The sequence below is a fragment of the Chrysochloris asiatica genome, unplaced genomic scaffold (genome assembly GCF_000296735.1).
Source record: "Chrysochloris asiatica unplaced genomic scaffold, ChrAsi1.0 scaffold00147, whole genome shotgun sequence".
NCBI classification, from domain to species: Eukaryota; Metazoa; Chordata; class Mammalia; order Afrosoricida; family Chrysochloridae; genus Chrysochloris; species Chrysochloris asiatica.
Window position 1 is genome coordinate 2,992,407 of NW_006408665.1, and position 9,164 is coordinate 3,001,570.

General features: G+C 40.9%; 1 pseudogene; it reads right to left on the reverse strand.

The window, feature by feature from the left end:
• Positions 1-502: 502 nt before the first annotated feature.
• Positions 503-1,088, reverse strand: LOC102821471 (annotated as a pseudogene).
• Between the last annotated feature and the right edge of the window lie 8,076 nt (positions 1,089-9,164).

Genomic DNA, 9,164 nt, shown 5'->3' on the forward strand with positions numbered 1-9,164 from the left:
AGAGTTTGTCCCAGTTGTTCTGTTCTTTTTATAAACTATAGATATTGTACAGTTGAGAACTCAGGATTTCTAGCCAATAACTATTTAGTTAACACCACCTTACAAATTAAACAAACAAAAAAAGAAAATGCCTGAAACAGTTTTAAATGCCTTGTTACACCAACAGCAAAGTGCACAGAGCGAGGAGACGGCGAGTGTGCCTTTTTATTTGAAAAATGCTTGGGTCTATTTACAAGTTTGCAAGCTCAGGGTACTATGGACACCCAGGGCACAAGTTTGCAAGTTTTGGGACTGTGTACTGAGTTTGCAAGCTCAGGGTGCTCTGGACACCCAGGGTCATTTCATGTAAACCACTGGCGAGGTCTAGAGCACTTTGACAGACTACAGTATGATCATGACCCAGTTTTGTAATGAAACCTAATAAGGGCAACAGACAGGCCTCAGAAAGATGTCAGTCATGATGCTCCTCTACCCTAAGGTATTCACAAGGAAACAAACAGTTTTAATCATCATCCTCCTCCTCTTCTTCCTCTTCTTTCTCCTCATTATAGTCCTCCTCCACCTTTTTCTGGGCAACTTTAGCAGGACCCTTTGCACCATCAAACTTCCCTTTAGACTTATAGTCGGCAACATCATTCTCATACTTCTCCTTCAGTTTTGCCACCTTGTTGATGTAAGCCTGCTTCTACTCTCACTCAAGTTATTCCACATCTCACCCAGCTTTTTTGCCACATCACCAATCAAGATGCCAGGGTTCGTGGATTTGATCTTGGAGTGAAATTCGGAACAGAACAGAAAGAATCCAGACTGTGGTCGTTTGCGGGCATTGGGGGCATTCTTTTTCTTGCCTCCATTAGCTGGCCTATAATCCTTCATTTCCTGATCACAACGTAATTTGTCTGTCTTTGCCATCTTATCAAATTTAGATTTCTCTTTCCCAGACATAGTCTTCCAACTTCTTGGAAAATTCGGCAAAATTGACAGGGACCTCTGGGTTTTTTCTTCTTGTGTTCCTCTCTGCGTGTCTGCACAGAAAAGGCGTATTCAGACATCTTGCCCTCTGGATTCTTGGGGTTACCTTTAGCCATCCTGACTGTATTGTTTGGGGTCTGGGCAGCACAGGACACGACGCGCTGAGCTTTATTTCTTTTGTTGTTATTGTTTAATTCTTCACGTATTTAAAATTTCAGTTTATGTTGTCAGTTTTGTGGATAGAGTCACAGTATACTGACATTTATCTTCATATCCATTGCTCTCTATTCCTTTTGGAACTTACTTTTGTGATTATTTTCCTTCCTCACCCTGGAAAATACCTCTTTATACTTGGCTTTCTTGGAGGTTCTTAGAGATGAGCATTCCTTCTCCTTGTTTTGTCCAAAATGTCTTTATTTCAGTCATTTCTGAAGGATATCGTTCACTGGATATAGAATTCTAGTTTGACATTATTTTCTTTTAGCACTTTCAAGATAACATACCAATATGGGAACACTGAAAGTTTTAAAATTGGGAAAGGTGTGAGACAGGGTTGTATTCTTTCACCATACTTATTCAACCTGTATGCTGAGCAAATAATACGAGAAGCTGGGTTCTATGAAGAAAAACGTGGCATCAGGATTGGAGGAAGACTCATTAACAACCTGCGATATGCAGATGATACAACCTTGATCGCTGAAAGTGAAGAGGACTTGAAACATTTACTTATGAAGATTAAAGAGCACAGCCTTCGATATGGATTGCATCTCAATGTCAAGAAAACAAAAATCCTCACCACTGGACCAATAAACAACATTCTTATCAATGGAGAAAGGATTGAAGTTGTCAAGGACTTCATTCTTCTTGGATCAACTATCAACACTTGCGGAAGTAGCAGTCAAGAGATCAGACGACGTATTGCACTGGGCAAATCTGCTGCACAGGAACTTTTTAAAGTATTGAAGAGCAGAGATGTCAGCTTGAGGACTAGGGTGCGCCTGACCCAGGCCATTGTGTTTTCAATAGCCTCATATGGATGCGAAAGCTGGACAGTGAATAAAGAGGATCGTAGAAGAATTGATGCCTTTGAGTTGTGGTGTTGGAGGAGAATACTGAGGGTGCCATGGACTGCCAAAAGAACCAATAGATCTGTTTTGGAAGAAGTGCAGCCAGAGTGCTCCTTGGAGGCCAGGATGGCTAAGCTTCGTCTCTCCTACTTTGGACATGTAGTCCGGAGGAAACAATCGTTGGAGAAGGATGTCATGCTGGGTAGGGTGGAGGGTCAGAGAAAAAGAGGAAGACCTCCAACGAGATGGATCGGCCAGGTGACATCATTGATGGACTCGGGGGTGGCAGCGTTGGTGAGGTTGGCCCAGGATCGGGCATTGTTTCGTTCTGCTGTGCATAGGGTCGCTATGAGTCGGTTCCGACTCGATGGCACCTGACAACAACAACAACATACTTGTACTCTTTTGTTGTTCTTGTCAGTCTTACTGCTGATCCTTTGAAAGATTCTTTGGCTGCTTTTAAGATTTACTCTTTGCCTTTGGATTTCAGCAGTTTTTCTCTGATGTGCCCAAAATGTGCTTCTGCCAAAATATGTACTTCCTTTCATTTATGACTATAATTACATATATGCAAAACATTTTCACAGTGCTCATATGTTTTCGGTCCTTTGACTCTGAACTTCAGCCTAGACACTTTTTTTTTAAGTTTTTGAGTGAAAGTTTACAGGGCAGATCATCAGTTTTGCATTCCACAAATCATATGCTTTGTTTCATTACAATGATTATAATCTCCTCCATGTACCATCAGTTAACAGTATTTCTCTCTACTCATTTTAAACACTCAGGCATATATAAAAATTTAAACCACTAGAGGGCACATTCTGCAAGCCTGCCTCTAGAGTCCTCAGCTGCTCCCTCTCTCCATGTGCCCATCTCTGCCTCCATCTCTGATGTCACTACTTCTCTGGATAGGGTCCCTCCCGAATTCTGCTTGTGCTCTTCTCACTTGATGGTCCTAGGGTCCTCTGTTTCTAGAGTAAGATTAACTACTCCCCCATTTTTGTTACAAAACTTCTACCTTTACAATTTGACAGTCTCAATTAGTCATGATAACAATTACTCACTATTGAATCATAAGAATCTTATCCCCAGCTTTTTCACCAGACCCATCTTGACAAGATGAAAACTATTCAGTGGGGACTCTTAAACTAAATTCCCTCTTGAAAAATTGTAAGCCAGTCACTTAATGCCTTTATTGCCCCCTCATTTTAGGTAGCCAATGTCTTAAAGTTGCCCGTTGGTCCCTATCTACACAGAGGGTTCACAGAGGGGATAGTATTGATAATTGATGGGAAGACTCCTTTCCTCTCTGTTGGTATTTTGAGCTACCATCTCCATGAATATAGGTCAAGTTCATCAAATTGAATCAATTTATCCTCATTTCCTTTATCAAAAAAAAAAATTTTTTTTTTTTTAAATCATCTTCTAACACCCAACCCAAGCCATGGTATTTTCGATAACATCATATGCATGTGAAAGCTGGACAGTGAATAAGGAATACTGTAGAATTGATGCTTTTGAGTTGTGTTGGAGGAGAATATTGAAAGTGCCATGGGCTGTCAAAATAACCAATAGATCCATTTTGGAAGAAGTGCAGCCAGAGTGCTCCTTAGGGGCCAAGATGGCCAAACTTCATCTCTCATACTTTGGATATATTGTCAGGAGGGACCAGTTGCTGGAGAAGGATATCATGTTTGGTAAGGTGGAGGGTCAGAGAAAAAAAGGAAGACCCCTAACGAGATGGATTGACCAAGTGGCAGCATCGATGGACTCAAGCATGGAAACAGTAGTGAGGTTGGCCCAGGATTGGGCAGTGTTTTGTTCTGCTGTGCGTAGGGTCACTATAGGTCGGTACCGACTTGATGGCACCTAACAACAGCAAGTCGAGTTCTGATTATCAAGCCATTGAAGCCAGGTCAAATGGGTACTATCTGCAAGTTTGGGTGTTCTTGTGCATCTCCCCTCACTTCATATCAGCTGGATGCTTCACTCTCAGCTCTAGCCCTCCATGGCTATGTCCTTGTCCATGGTCTCAAGTGTCCCCAGGTCTCACAACACTTTGGACCAACCAGCCCTTCCTCTTCTCTCTCTCATCTCCAGGTCAACCATAATCTATGGAATATGGTCAAACTCAGCCCATTTCTTCATTGTTGCCTTTCCCTTTGTCTACTCACTAGTAGACCAATGTGGTTGCCAGCAAGCTTACATGCCTACTCATGTGTTCCCTTTGAGTTTCAGTCTTAGAGGGGGTTTGTACTGAAGGGACTTGTATTTGCTTGCCTTAATGGCTTCCTGGTGAACATCTTGCTTATTCTTGTAGTAGCCAACCATACTGGTGTTTTTGTTTTAGGTTTCTCCTGATGATCTTTCTTTGAAGATGTATCTTCTGTTGCTCTAACTTCCAGTCTGGTCTACTTGTTAGATACTTTCCTTCAATATAGTCTCCTCAACTAATGACTCTTCACCTGTGTCTACTAAATTAATCTCTTGAGTTCTTGATGTTATATTTCTCAGCTCTCAAATGTCCATTTGATTCTTTTGATCATTTCTATTCTTTGCTGAAATTGTCATATAAATTGGCTTATAATTTCTTTAAAAGTCCTTGTCTTTTTAATCACTTAAAAATATTAATCATAGTCATTGAGAAGCCTGTGCCTGACCCCATGGGCTCTGGATCCCCTGAGGGACAATTGTAATTACCTGTGCTTTTCTCCTGGTTTCTGATGTAAACTTGTTTTCTTGTAATAAAAAATGTTTTTTATGGAGGCTCAGACATTGCATATTCAGATTGCAAATTCAGACAAACTTGAATTTATCATTCTTCAAAGAGGATGTATTTTTTGCTGCTAATAGGAGCATAATCGATTTACTCACATCAGATATTCAATAAGAAGGCATCTTCAGACCTTTTGGGGACTGCACTAGTCTGAGTTTTAGTCTTGTTTTACATGTGGTCTGTACCTGAAACTGTTTGAGGCTCTGTACATTAGTTTCTCTCTGCTTGTTGTTGTTGTTGTTGTTAGGTGCCATCAAGTCGGTACTGACTCATAGCGACCTTATGCACAGCAGAACAAAACACTGCCCAATCCTGGGCCAGCCTCACTACTGTTGCCACGCTTGAGCCCATTGATGCTGCCCCTTGACCAATCCATCTCATTGGGGGTCTTTCTCTTTTTCTCTGACCCTCCATCCTACCAAACATGATATCCTTCTTCAGTGACTGGTCCCTCCTGACAATATGCCTGAAGTATGAGAGATGAAGCTTGGCCATCTTGGCCTCCAAGGAGCACTCTGGCTGCACTTCTTCCAACATGGATCTATTGGTTTTGGCAGACTATGTCACTTTCAATATTCTTCTCCAACACCATAACTCAAATGTGTCAATTCTTCTATGGTCTTCCTTATTCACTGTACAGCTTTTGCACACATATGAGGTTATTGAAAATACCATGGCCTGGGTCAGGCGCACCTTAGTCCTCAGGCTGACATCTTTGCTCTTCAACACTTTAAAAAGGTCTTATGCAGCAGATTTGCCTAATGCAATATGTCGCTTGATTTCTTGACTGCTGCTTCCATGAGTATTGATAGTTGATTCAAGAAGAATGAAGTCCTTGACAACTTCAATCTTTTCTCTGTTGATAAGAATGTTGTTTATTGGTCCAGTGGTGAAGATTTTGTTTTCTTTTCATTGAGATGTAATCCATACCAAAGGCTGTGCTCTTTGATCTTCTTCAGTAAATGTTTTCAGCAAGCAGGGTTGTATCATCTGCATATCACAGGTTGTTAATGAGTCTTCTTCCAATCCTGATGCCACGTTTTAGAACCCAGCTTCTCGTATTATTTGCTCAGCATACAGGTTGAATAAGTATGGTGAAAGAACACAACCTTGTCGCACACCTTTTTAAATTTTAAACCAATCAGTGCTCTCATGTTCTGTTCGAACAACTGTGTCTTGGTCCAGGTAAAGATTCTTCATGAGTACAATGAAATGTTCTGGAATACTCATACTTCACAATGTTGTCCATAGGTTGTCAAGATCCACACAATCAAAAGCCTTTGCATAGTCAATAAAGCACAGGTAAACATCCTTCTGATATTCTCTGCCATCAGACATCAGCAATGATATCTCTCATTCCACGACCTCTTCTGAATCTGGCTTGAACCTCTGGAAGTTCTCTGTCAATGTATGCTTGCAGCCGTTTCTGTATTACCTTTAGTCAAACTTTCTCACATGGGATATCAAAGAGATTGTCCATTGATTTCCACATTCTGTTGGGTCACCTCTCTTTGGAACAGGCACAAATACAGATCTCTACCAATCAGTCGGCCAGATAGTTATCTTCCAAATTTCTTGGCAGAGATGAGTGAGTGCCTCCTGTGCATCCTCACTTTCTTGAAAGATTTCAATTTTTATTCCATCAATTCCTGCTTAGTCATGTGAATTTATTAAAAGTTCCTTATCTCCATCCTACACTATTATATTTCACAGTATCTTACAGGGTGAAATGGTTCTCAATATCACCCAACAACAGCACAGTGGTATCTGTTTTTCCCCTCTTGTTTTACTGTTTGTAATCTGTCTTGGTCCCACAAGTTCTCATCTGTTTGGTTGCTTTCTGATAGTATCAAGCAGATATTGTTTCATGTCATATGTACCCAGCTTTTCTATTTATTCTCAAAGGGAAATTGATTCTAAATATCCTACCTTACTATTGCTAGAGTGAAATATGCTTTATTTAATTGGTTATTGAGTCTTTAAGTACACAAGGGAAACTAAAAGATTTATGATTTGATGTTGTTGTTAAGTGCTGTTGAGCTGGTTCTGATTCATTGCGGCCCTGTATAGGGTTTCCAATGAGCAGATGGTGAGTTTGAACAACTGACCTTTTGGTTTAAACTAACTTTGCGGTCATGTGCTTATCCTATAGTGCCACATATGATTTGGTAGATGTTTTCAAATTCCCTTTAAAAAAAATTTAAGTTCAAGGTAACATGACTTAAAATATAATGTGTTAGGGCAAGTGGAACTATAAATAAATTGAGTTTTTATATACAGCCAAGTGGTACTTCCATACCTGCACACCTCTGAGACTCAGCTGTTACTTGAGGAGAGGGAGAGAATCACTTGTACTTGGATGCTTGTCTGGTTGTGGGGGCTTTTGTTTTGGAGTAGCCACTCTTCATGGTGCAAGTTCAGTGTTCTTGCTCACAACTTGGTGACTACCTACAATCTTAAATTCCACTTCCCTTTTAGACTTCTGTGGAATTAATATTATCACTGTCAATGGTGTTGGTGGTTGTGTGTCGTGGAGTCAGTTCCGACTTATAGTGACCCTGTATTGGATTTCTTTACGGGAGCAGAAAGCCTCATCTTTCTCTCGCACAGCAGCCATTAAATTTGAACCACTGACCTTGCAGTTAGCAGCCTAATTTACAATCCACTACACTATCTGGGCTCCTTATTACTGTCAATGTGATGGTGTGGTGGTGGTGGTGGTGGTTGTGTGCCACCAAGTCAGTTCTGACCGATAGCAATCCTGTATAGAGTTTTCAAGGTTTTAAATCTTTACAGGAGCAGAAAGCCTCATCATCTCCTGCAGAGTGAAGGATAGATTTGAACGACTGACCTTTCAGTTAGCAGTCAATTTTGTAATCCATTATGCTACCAGGGATTACTATCAATGTTATTGCTGTTGTTAAGTGCTTTTGAATTGGTTCTGAACGATAGTGACCCTGTGTAGGGTTTGTTCCCAAGGCTGTTGGGTTTAAACCACCAACCTTGTGGTTGGTTCAAACTGACCTTGCCGTTCAGTGCATTATCCTGCAGTGTCACTCCAAGAGTCAGTAATAGCTACTAATTCCTGATGTGGCACTGTATAGGGCTTCTAAGGAATGATTGGTGGGTTTGTAATTAGAAGTCCAGTGCTTACCCTGCAGTGTCATATCAGGAATTAGTGTCTATTACTAGTGTGATGCTGTAGGATAAGTACTGGACTGCTAATCGCAAAGTCAGCAGTTCAAACCCACCAGCCACTCCTTATAAACCTGTGCAGAGTTGCTAGGAGTTGACACGGACTTGATGGCACTTAACAACAACTGTCAATAATAGCTATTGATTTCTGATGTGGCATCCTGGTGGGGTGCTGTGGATTAATGCCCTGGACTGCAAAGTTTGTTTAAACTGCCAGGCCGGCAGTTTAAGCTCACCAGTTGCTCCTTGGAAACCCTATACAGGGTCACTATGGGTCAGAACCAACTCGACAGCACTCAGCAACAACACAACAGCAATTTATTATGTGTCACTGTAGGATAAGCACTGGACTAGTAACCACAAGGTTGGAGTTCAAACCCAAAAGCCACTCCTCAGAAACCCTATACAGTCTCGGTAAGAGTCAGATCCTACTTGATTAAATTTAACAACAATTCCTGAATCATTTCTACATATGGGGGCTTTACAACTTGTACATATATTTCCAAATTATTATTCCAAAATACATGTAGTTCCAAATTCTTATTGCACTTGTAAAATTTCTGGTCTACCCATTCTAAAAAGGCAAACCTACTAGACTAACCTACTGGACTTGGGAGTCCTGGTGTGGTGTTGTGGGCTAATACATCAGACTGCAAAGCCATTTGAACTGCAAGGTAAGTGGTTCAAGCTCACCAGCTGCTTCCTTGGAAACCCTATGCAGGGTTGCTATGGGTTGGAATCGACTCGATGGCACTTAACAACAATGACAACACTAGACTTGAGTAATAGCATCATGATTGTCATAAGTACTGCAATAATCCATGCCTGGTGCAGTGAAGCATGTAATAAATATATGCACATATATTAAATCAAGGAACATAAGTCAGCTTGACTCCACAGACCTTATACTTTCTGTATCATGTAGTATTGTTGTTTACTAGATGGTTTAGTTTATATATATGTTGTTGTTGTTGTTATGTGCCGTGGAGTCAGTTCCGACTCATAGCAACTGTGTACAGGGTTTCTGAGGCTGTAAATCTTTATGGGAGCAGAAAGCCTCATCTTTCTCCTGTGGAACAGCTGGTAGTTTTGAACTACTGACCATGAGATTAGCATAGCAGCCCAATTTGTAACCACTACGGGAGCTCTGGTAG